We start from the raw sequence: 12,004 nt of genomic DNA on the forward strand, positions 1-12,004 counted from the left end.
ACTTCACCAAGTATATTTGGATTTATCCTTTAAAATACAAATCGGATTCTCTAACCACATTCACTCATTTCCAAAAACTCATGGAAAATTTTTTCAAAGAAAAATCAAACGGCTTTTTTCTGATAATGGAGGTGAGTACATCAAGCTATCACCTCACCTTGCTTCTTGTGACTTAACTCACCTTATTTCCCCACCTCACACACCCGAACACAACGGATATGCTGAATGCTGACATCGGCAAATAGTCGAAAGGGTCTTGCTTTACTTTCCCAAGACAAAATGCCTTTAAAATTTTGGCCATTTGCTTTCACTACCGCCACCTACTTAATCAACCGATTACCCACTACTACACTTCAAAATGACTCTCCCTTCTTTCGCCTATTCCAATAGCTTCTAAACTATGAAAAACTTCGCAGTTTTGGTTGTCTATCATATCCATTGCAATGACCCTACACAGCCCACAAACTTCAACCATGATCAAAACCGAGCATTTTTGTGGGCTACTCATCCTCTCAAAGTGCATATCACCTCCTTGATCCGCTCACCAACAAAGTGTACATCTCCCAACATGTACATTTTTTTAACATCAATTTCCTTTTAAACAACTTACTCAAACCACTACTCCAAATTTATTTACACTAGAATCATGAATTCCTCTCACCATCACTCACATACAACCACCAAACCCACCAAATTCTACCAACCATATAACTCCTACCCCTTAGCCTACTTCCAACTCATTCTCTCAACCAACTAATTCCAACTTTTCCAATTCCACCATTCCCGATATTCCCCTCAATCATCAACCACCCACTACACGAACCCAACATAAACCGAACCCTAAATATCATAATTCAGACTTTATTCTCTACAACACAACCACTCAACCTTTTCTTGAACCCTCCACTATCACCCAAGCACTTAAACACTTGTCATGGCGCAAGGCCATGCAAAGTGAGTATGACGCACTCATGCATAATAAAACTTGGACTCTTGTTCCCCCCAACTTTGTTCCTAATTTAGTCGGACGTAAATGGGTTTACCGAACTAAATTTAAACCTGATGGCTCCGTTGATCGACTAAAAGCACGTCTTGTTACTAAGGATTTCCATCAACGGTCCGGCTTGGAGTGGACTATAAAGAAACATTTAGTCCGGTAGTCAAACCCACTACCCTTCGTCTTACTCTTGCTTTAGCCAATTCTTAAAATTGGTATCTTCGTCAACTCGACATCAACAATGCTTTCCTCCAAGGCACACTTACCGAAACAGTGTATATGTCTCAACCACCCGGATTTATCGACCCTATCCTTTCCTAACCATGTTCGCAAACTCAACAAAGCTACTTACGGTCTTCGACAGGCTTAACGAGCTTGGTATGAGGAACTAAAGTCTTTCCTTATCTCAGCTCATTTTAAACGTATAATTTCATACTCATCTCTCTTTGTCCACCGCTCTACCGCCTCACCCATCTATGTTCTAGTATACATTGATGATATTATTATCACCAGTCCTAACTCATCGGTGGTAAATACATTCATCACTTCCCTTTCCACTCGCTTCTCACTCAAAGATTTGGGTAACCTCTCTTACTTTCTCAGAGTTGAGGTATTACCACACTCGCATGGTCTTTTTCTTTCTCAAGCTAGGTGCATTCTTGACATCCTCACTCGAGCCAACATGATGGATAGTAAACCCACATCTACACCGATGACTACCTCGGTTCCGCTAGCTAAAGGGGAAGGTGCATCTATATCATCTCCCACAGATTATCGTACATTTGTCAGAGCCTTACAATATCTCTCTCTTACTCGATCGGATGTTGCATTTACGGTTAACAAACTATCACAATTTATGCAAACATCAACGGAACAACATTGGTCTGCCATAAAGCGTTTACTTCGGTATTTGCATGGCACTATTCACCATGGGTTACTCATTAAACGCAACTCCCCATTACACTTACATGCATTCACTGATGCCGATTGGGATGGTGACAAACAGACTTATCGCAGCACAACCGGTTACGTAGTATACCTCGGCTCTAACCCGGTCTCTTGGAGTTCCAAAAGACAACCCACGTTGGCTCGATCTTCAACCGAAGCCGAGTTTCACACAATTGCATCCACTACCGCTGAGTTATAATGGCTCATATCTCTCATGTTGGAACTTGGATATCTGTCCATAGTCACACCTACTACTTATGACAATCTAAGTGCTACACACTATTCCGCTAACCCAGTTTTTCATTCTCGAATGAAGCATCCAGCACTCAATTTTCACTTTGTACGTGAAAAGGTTCAAGCACGGAATCTACAGGTCACTCACATTGCTGGTGATGACCAACTTGCTGATGCTCTCACGAAGCCTCTACTTAAGCACCGGCATCATCTTCTTTTATCCAAGATTGGTCTTCTTCCTAGAACGTCCATCTTGCGGGGCATGTTAGACAATTAACTCATTCCCGCTCAAACATTCAAAGTTGAATTGTAATTATAGATAGTATATGGCTGTCAATATTCATGTCAATCATTACCTTGTTTATAGACTTGTATTTAGAAAATCTCTTTGTATATATTCTGGAACTTTATCAATGAAATACACAGTTAATACAATCTCTTATATTGTGTTGGTTTCGTAATTTGTATTTGTAGCTTCGGCATCCTATTACCAAAGCTCCATTGTTTGTTGCAACAATGTTAGCACTGTTTATATTTCTAGAAAATCCATACAACATTAACTAACCAAACATATCAAAATGGGCATTCACTTTTTCTGAGAAAAGGTTGCATGAGGCCATATTAAAGTTCTCTATATCCCTTCACGGTACCAAATTGTGGATATCTTCATCAAAGGACTTCCACGAGTTCCGTTTGACGATCTTCGATCTAGTCATAGTATATCACAATCACCTCTAAATATATGTATATATTATATTAGTCTATCTATAAATAGTTTGTTGAGATATTATTCAATTGTAGTTTGCATTATAAATATGTTTCAATGTTAATGAAATTGGTAAGTAATATATAATGTCTTTTAATGATGTAATGCTAAGCTCGAATAGATAGGAATTAGGCTCACAATTTTTGTTACAAATGATAAAATAAAGATACTCTCTTTATTCATTAGAAACTAATAATACTATATTATACATACAAAAGGAGTAAGTATAAATAAATAAAACTTACTTGGATACAAAATAATCCAACATACTATCTTCAACAATAGGTGTTGTTGCTTTATTATTATTTTTTTCTTAATTTTTTTTACTACAACATTTAGGGTATATTTGGCAAAATTAGTTGGTAGCTGTAACTGGAAGCTGGTGGCTTGAAGCTGGTAGCTGTAGAGTTTTAGATATATTTAGATGTTTGATAGAGTAGTTGGAACTTTTAACAAAATGTATAAAATGATCAAAATGGGCATAACTAAAAAAAATAATATTAAATGTACTTATTTTGGAATGTTATTTAAGTAATTAAAATACTAAAAGTTTGTAGTTTTTTCTAAACGCTACTGGTGGGAGCTTTAAGCTTTTCCTCATCATCTAAAAGCTTCAAGCTCCTTCAACCAAACAAGACTTTTTCTTAAAAGCTTGAAGCTTGAAGCCTCTAAAAGCTCCTTGCCAAACATACTTTTAAACAAAATAAATCTGTTAACTTCGGTTGAGGAGTGGTGTTTAATATGAGTCGCTTTAAACATATTTTACGTCTCTTCTTAGACGAATGTGTCTGTCTCCTAGTGTATAATAACCGAAACAACATGTGTACTGTCGGAGATTGCTCTCACATTCAAGGAGTCACCGGGTAAGATGATGTTCTAGATTAAGATGATGTTCTAGATTTTTGAGGGAAGAAAAAAAAGAAGATAGTGATGGAAGAAATTGTGAGAGTTTCCTCTCTAGCGGTGTCTCATTTGTCTATATTTGTGTTTTAGAAAATGAATCATATGTTCTTTTAGTATTCCTACTAAGGCTTTATAAATAATTATTTTATTTAAATACGATAATGACAATTTTATGAAGGAATTTCTTGAAAAAATTCTCAAAAAAGTCCATCTCAAGAGAGAAACCATATTTGGTCCAAAAATTTTTAAGCTTCAAAAATTTTTTTTCCATAACTCATGAAGCCGTGACATTTAGGTTCGTGTCAATGGTTTTCGATAGCCAATAAAATTATGTCACATGTCTAATGTCTGACACGAGCCATGAGATTTCAAACTAAATCTGTCGGATCCGTGAAGTTTGCTATCAAAACCGACTCCTTGAAAACAATCGTCTCATTGATATTTCAGATTGCTTTTGTCTCTTCCGTGAGTTTTTAAAAAAGTTTGAATGTCCGAATACACTCATCATTGATCTAAAAAAACGCTAACGAGGGAGACGAAAGCAATCTAAATCATCATGGAGACGTTTTTTTTAAAGAGACGGTTTTGATTTTAAAATTCATAGATCCGATGGATTTAGTTTGAAATCTCAAGGCTTGTGTCAGACATTGGACATGTGGCATTATTTATTGGCTAGTGAAATCCATCGACACAAACTCAAATATCACGGCTCCGTGAGTTTGAGTGGTACTTTTTGAAATTTTTCAAAATTTTTTGGTTAAATTTGGTTTCTCCCTCTACAATAGAACTAGGGAATTTCTATATAATTAATTATTCATTTTATTTATGACTTATTAATGTCATTTTAAATAACATAATGAACCTAATGAAAGAAACTAGTGCTTTACATGTTGTGTCAGAGCAATTGAGATCTGTCTTTTTTTACCCGTAGTGTTATGGCAATGTATTAACGTGGATTTGGTTGGATTTGATATGGGTTAAGTTGGTTGAGATACCGACACTACATTATAAAAAAAATTAATCTGTTAACGTTAAAAAAAAGTATCGACACTTGTATAACTTAAAATTAACATATTAAAAACTTCGTGACGGTAACAATAACTGGTAGTTGCAACAGTGAGTCAACGCGAGTCGGTCGGAATTGGTTAGATTCGTTACGGTACCGGAACTAATTAAACCTTAAAAATAAAGTTAAGTCACCACATTTAAAATTTAAAAAAAATATATATATGTCAGCACTCGTATACTATAAAAAAAATTAACATACTTAAAATAAAATTTTATTCGGTCAGTAAAGCTAGGGTGTTGGTAAAACTCGTGCGTTGTGGCAACGAATTAAGGCATATTTGGTTGATAAGGGTTACGTTAGTAATGGTTCCAGAGTTAAGCCCAAAAAATAATTCGTCAAATTAGTATATAAAAACTTAAAACCCGAGCGTTGGTTAAATCTAGGTGTTGGTAAAACCCGAGCGTTCAAACTCGGGTATTGGTAAAATTTAGGTGTTGGTAAAACCCAAGCGTTAGACGGTGAGTAGACGTGATTTCGGCCAGTATCTGTTACGTATTACGCTTGTCACAGTGTAAACAACGTTGGTAAAACGCAAGTGTTAAAATCCAAAAAGTAATTTCGTTAAATTAACATATAAAAAATAAAAAATTTAACACGACATTTATTCGATCCGTAAAACCTGAGCGTTGTGGTCCCGGTTGTTGTTGCGGTAAGTCGACGCGAATTTGATCAGTTTCGGTTGGGTAGGTTACGGTACCGGAACCAAAAAAAGAGGTCGGTACCCAGGAGTTTGTAAAACCTGAGCGTGGTCTGTCCCTGTCAATGAATCGATAAAACTCGGGCGTTGGTAAGTTAAAACATTGTCGACTTCGGGCGTTTCGGTCGATTTTGGCCTTTTGGGTACTTGTGTTATACTAAAAAAACATAAAAACCCCATGGCCCAATTGACTTTCGCCACTTGATCCAATAGAACACGTATCATATTCAAGTTTAATCCTTAAAAGTAAAAAGAAAAAAAAAACATTCATGACATGTTTAATGAGTCAAAAGAAAAAGTCCTTTTGATTTTAGAAAAAAAAAAGTTTGTTCGCAGTAGTCCTAAAGATGCATTAAACACAGTATGCATTGCAATCACTCAAATTCGAGGGTCGATGTCACTTTCATCTTAGTTCCGATTGGACACTGTGTGTTTCATTGCGAAGCTCTCACACAATAGAACACAAAACCGAAAATAACTACTTATTGGCTATTCAGAAGGGGGTTGCGACGCAGCTTGTTGCCCGTTTGTCTGTCACTTTATTGTAATCGTTTTGATTTTAATGAGAATTACTTATTGGCTAAAAAATAATAATAATAACTAGCTACCAATTGTGCAAAACCAATAGTGCAAAACGCTTCACTTCTTCCTAATTTCAGCAACTACACGGATCAAATTATGAGCTAAACAACCAACTTACAACAAAGTGCTAACATAGATGCTTTACGTTTATTTATATATACAGTGGTTGTGAACCACATCTTAAGCATTGGCATTGAACCCATCAAATAAGTATACAACTGAATCATAATACAGCAATGGCAATCATAAAGATCAACGTGTGTGATAGCTTCTTGAACTAGCAATATGCAAGACTACTACAACAGTTTCAAAGATCATGAGATAGACTTTGAACATTCTTATTACCAAACAATCCTCTATCAAGAACCCAATCCTCAATCATGGCTTGCGAGTTAACCGCCTGATCAGTTGGCACAAAATGGCCCGCACCCAACACCACCACATGGCTCAAATTATCCGACCTCTGCACATAACCAGCAAGCACATTATTCACACTCCAAACACTCCGTTCGGCTTCCAAAAACTTATCAAGCCCCTCCCACTTCATCTTCCTCACCCAAGACTCAACCGACACAACACCGTCTCTCAAATCACACTGACCTTGATACAACAATAACTTAGTATTCTTAACAACATACTCCACCATGTACCTAACACTCTTCATCACATCCGCGTGCAATGCATCCCGAACTACATCACTACATTCCTCAAAAGCCATCGATTCGTTAACTCCTAATGCCTTTTTAACCTCGGGGTCTTTCAAAAACTCTTCAACCCAATCAGAATGATAAGGAATCTGCCTCCTAAAATCATACAAAGTCTCTAAACCCGTCACCATTCCAAGAAAGTTCCAGACTTTGATTCTTGCATCTGTAGCTTCACTCCAATTACCATCATTAGTTAACTTTATAGCCTCAAGTTGAAGTTTTTCCATTTGGGTTTTCTGTTTCTCATTTATTAAACCAAGATTGTAATTATGCAAAGCATGAGTGCCTACTTGAATTGCCGGATCGGTCAACCCGTTTCCAATAGCTAACCCAAACAAATTTACCCGTTCTGACACAGGTAAACTCGGGTTTCTTTTAAGAATATAGTACCCGATTGCTGGAACATATTTTCCAGCGTAACTCTCACCGGTGATGTAAATAGGGCGAGAATTAAACAACGGGTCTAAAGCGATAAACTTTCTTATCGCGATAAACAGATGTTTCGCTATGGTATTTTGGTCCCGTGGAATCTCTTCGGGTGTGGAAGCAATACTAAAACCGGTTCCAATCGGGTTATCAAGAAACAACAAGCCGAATATCCGGTTCCAAGAGCCGGGATTGGGTTCAAGTGTTAAAGAAGCCGTAACTCGCCACGGGCCGAGTTCGTAGAAGTTTCCGGTCATGGAGGAGCAGCCAGGGCCTCCTTGAAGCCAGATGACAAGTGGGGTGTTAGAGAGTGAAGTGTTGGTGGTGTTTTGGGCTTCATAAAAGGCGTAGAAGATGGCGGAACCGGTGGTGGAATTGACAGTGAGGTAGCCGGATTTGGTGGGTTGAGCTTGTTTAGGGAGTGCGGAGGGTGAAAATAAGTGGAAGAGGAGGGTGAGAGTGAGGATGAGTAGCGGTTTGATGGGCGTTGACTCCATGGAAGTGAGGTGTTTTGAGTTCATGCTGATCGGTTTGTTGTTTCGTAATGATGAGAATAGTAATGACTAATTGAGCTCATGTTGATTGAGGTATTACATAATATTTTAATATATTTTAAAGATTTTTTAAATAAATTGAATTACTATAAAACGAGTAGCCACGAGTAGATTGTAAGGTTAAACAAGTCGCGACGAGTTAACTAGTAATAAACTACTCGTATAGGAAATGTATACCCGAAAAACTAGTCGTTGATCATGATCTAATCGTAATGACTAAATGAGCTTTCAAACTAACCGGCCCAGTTAGTTTCTTGTAAAACAAACTGGCTCGGTGTATTTGGTAGACAAAACAACTCGTCATGGTTAGTTTAATAAACTACTCGTGTTTCGAAAAGTTGTAATCTACTCGTCACGGCTAAACGATTAATGCAGTACTCGTGGGCGCTGATTACGAGGCATGCAACTTCTTTAGTCGTGGCGACTAAATAATTAGTGAACGTGCTCGTCAGGGTTAGTTTGTGGCCACATGGCATGTTTTAATTGGCTCTGCAAACTATTCGTGTGCTAACATAATCTACACGTCACAACTAATACCAATTTCTTGAATTCTTTGGAAATGATACCTAAAACTTGAAATTTGTTTTCATAAATACCTATTTTGGGAATTTTCCTTTAGTAGGAAATAGAGACAGGGTTATTAGGGGAGAACTAGTAGGAATGGGTATATTAATGAGGAAACTAATAGGGACAGGTATATTAGGGGAAAACTAGTATGGATGGGTATATTAGGGGTTAAACTAGTAGGGGCGGGTATGCTAGGGGAAACAAGTAGAAATGGGCATGTTAGAGCATTTTTAGCATATTCTCTATATTTTTGTGAGGGAGTTTTGTAAATTATATGGTATGGTTATGAGTGGTTGTGAGTAGAGCAGAGAAAAAATGTTTTACGAGAAAGTTAAATTTGGGGTTTCGCTGTTCACACCATATAATTTTTTAATATTTTCTGAAAGTGATTGCGAGTGAATGAGAGAGAAAAAATAATGATAAGGGTATAAAAAGTAATATTTAATTGAACAAAAGAGAGAAAATGCAGTGCTTTTTAATGTAATTATATGAGATATATGGATATATGATAGGGAATAAGCTGAGAATGCTCTTAGGGCACTAAACTAATAGGGGCAGGCATATTAGAGGGAAACTAGTAGGAAAAAGTATTATAAACTTCTGTTTTTTTGTCCACACGTCTTCGTTTAAGTAATTCTAGAAACTACTAGTCTGTTTATGTTTCCTTTTCGTCCCGACTAGGTTTAAGTGTGTATTTCTAGAATATCTAGCAAAGTAAGTGTAAAACTCGAAATAGTTTCTAAAAATGTGTATTTGGGGAATTTTCCCTTTACAATAATCATCTACCTGAAGAGTGATACATCTCAAAACATTTGTGATGGTGTTTTGTTTTCCTTTTATTTTTTTTATTTTTTCACTTTTAGTATAACTTTTGTTGCAACTAGTTATCAAAGGCTTACCATTCGCATACAACCTGCCTTATTCGAATTCAAATCATAGAACTGTGGTACGATTCTCATTAGGCCATAGGGAGTGTATCCGGGAACTGGAAGTTGAGGTGGAGGTGGAAGGAAAGAAAAAGTGATGAGGTGGAGGATGTAAGGGGTTAAAAGTGAAGGAAAATAGGTAGTATTCATCATTATCACTAAGAAAATGAAAGAATACATGCATTTAATAACAGTAATATCAGTAAAAAGAAGAAATTTGGATTTGGAATAAAATGGAAACACCATGTCCCTGGAAATAGGATAAAAATGAGAAGATGGGTTAGATTCAAGAAATAGGGAAAATGAGATCCATTTTATGCTTTCTGTGGCATACACTTATTAAAATCGAATCATAAATCTCAATTGCTTTCTTTGTTTTCGTTATTATAAAATATTACTTTTATCATTATCCTTGTTTTAAATCGAACCGATAGCCTCACAACGGGTTTCTTTTTTTTCATTACTATAAAGTATTACTTTTATGATTATCTTTAGCCTTAAAAGAAATGACTTTAATTGAAAATAATAATCCACTTTTTATTGGGTGGAACATATTCGTTTTTAGTGGCCTTTGGGTGGAACATATTCTATCTTGCTTTTATGGGGTTGAATAGAGCATGAGTCTAAGTCAAAAGGAAACCAATTAAATATGAAATGAATATGATACGGGTCATATGGCTCTTTTTTCTACATGTTTGACGGTCTACTTCCACCATGTCGTTTGATTTTATTTATATATTTATTTACTTATATTGAACATGAACTTTGAACCAATGTAGCTTGCTAATCCAAATCAAGTTCAACTATGAGGTGGTTTAGGTTCTTATATATATATATATATATATATATATATATATATATATATATATATATATATATATAGGAAGGGATATTTTGAGAACCATGTTAGTTTTAAGAACTTAAGAACTCAAATCTATGCCACACATTTAATTAAATGGATTGGAATATGTGGTTGAGATTAAATCTGATAAAAAAGTGAAAGTAGTAGAGAGAATAAATATGTAAGTGGTTACACTAACTTTTACGTCCGTTACACATGTGTAAAAAGTCGACTCGGTGCGTAAAAAATTCTGTAATTTTTTTACGTGTATGTAACTTAAATATATTACGCATGTGTAAAAAAAATTCGAAAAAAAAATCGTTACACTGAGTTCTTTCGAGTTCTTAAAACTCAAAGGGGTTCTTAATTGAAATCTCCCCTATATATATACACACACACACTAGATTTTATCCCCCGTATTACGGAGGTTGTTTTACATTATTCGTTTTTAATATTTATATATATATATATATATTTGGATTTTAATTTTATTTATTGTAAGAAAGTTAATAATTAATATACTTGAGGTTTGATGATGAAATGGTTTCACAAATAATTGATATGTTATAATCCGGTTTAAAAGCTATCTGGGTTTGGTGATACCCATTACCCGTTTATTTTCTTTATTATAAAATTGTTTCTTAATTATAAATAATATCCTTTTCTAAAATAAAATAGGATATTAATTTTTAGTATATTCCTATTTTATAGGATTTTTATATCAAATATTTGATGAGATTATTTTTTAATATAATGAGATGTTATAACCCGTTTAAGAGCTATCTGGGTTTGGTGAGACCTTTACCCGTGAATTCGAGTCAAATGCGTGAGAAACCTTTATTTACAAATAAAGTAATCTGATGGCTTGAGATAATGGTTGTTTTACATTTTTCATTTTTTAATATTTATTTTTTGGATTTTAATTATTTTTATTGTAAAAAAGTTAATAATATACTTAGGGTTTGATGATGAAAGGGTTTCATACATAAATGATATGTTATAACCCATTTAAAAGCTATCTGGATTTGGTGACCCATGACCCGCTTATGTTTTTTACTATAAAATTGTTTATTAATTATAAATAATATCATTTTATTTTTAAATTGGATATTAAATTTTAGTATATTCCTATTTTGTAGGATTTTCATATCAAATAATTGGTAAGATTAATTTTTAATTTAATGAGATGTTATAACCCGTTTAAGAGCTACCTGGTTTTGGTAAGACCCATACCCATAAATTTGGGTTAAATCAATGAGAGGCCTCAATTTAAAAATCAAAAAATCTGGTGGCTTCAATAAAAGAGGGGAGTGACCACATCGCGACACATAGGATTTTTGGGTTTTCGTTTATATTATATATATATATATATATATATATATATATATATATATATATATATATATATATATATAGCAATGTTGTAAAAGTATAGGTTTACAAGGCCCAGTACTCCCCGAGTAGTCGCTACAAGGTACGTCGCCGAGGGGAGTTTCTTTAACTTTGCCTAATTACTAAGAATCGATCAAAGATGGTCAACCTTAACCAGAATCACATGTAGTTGGTAAACTTGAGCCGATTTTGACTTAAAAAATGAAGTGTAATTCTTATATCTATAACATTAAAGAACAAATATCATTTTTTTTTAATTAATGATTAGTAATCCTTAGAATAATTTATTGTGTATTTCTTCTATTTATATTGATATTTACATATTTTGTTATAAATATTAGTAAAATAATGATATTTGACATATATATAATATCTAAAAATTACTTTTCTTTATA

The 12,004-nt window shown here is 34.8% G+C and overlaps 1 pseudogene; it reads right to left on the bottom strand.

The window, feature by feature from the left end:
• Positions 1–6,410: 6,410 nt before the first annotated feature.
• Positions 6,411–7,832, bottom strand: LOC143572530 (serine carboxypeptidase-like 50 pseudogene; annotated as a pseudogene).
• Positions 7,833–12,004: the final 4,172 nt, after the last annotated feature.

Source organism: Bidens hawaiensis, unplaced genomic scaffold, assembly GCF_021521415.1.
Source record: "Bidens hawaiensis isolate Kalapana, Puna unplaced genomic scaffold, B.hawaiensis_p1.1 tig00025962_1, whole genome shotgun sequence".
Classification (NCBI taxonomy): domain Eukaryota; kingdom Viridiplantae; phylum Streptophyta; class Magnoliopsida; order Asterales; family Asteraceae; genus Bidens; species Bidens hawaiensis.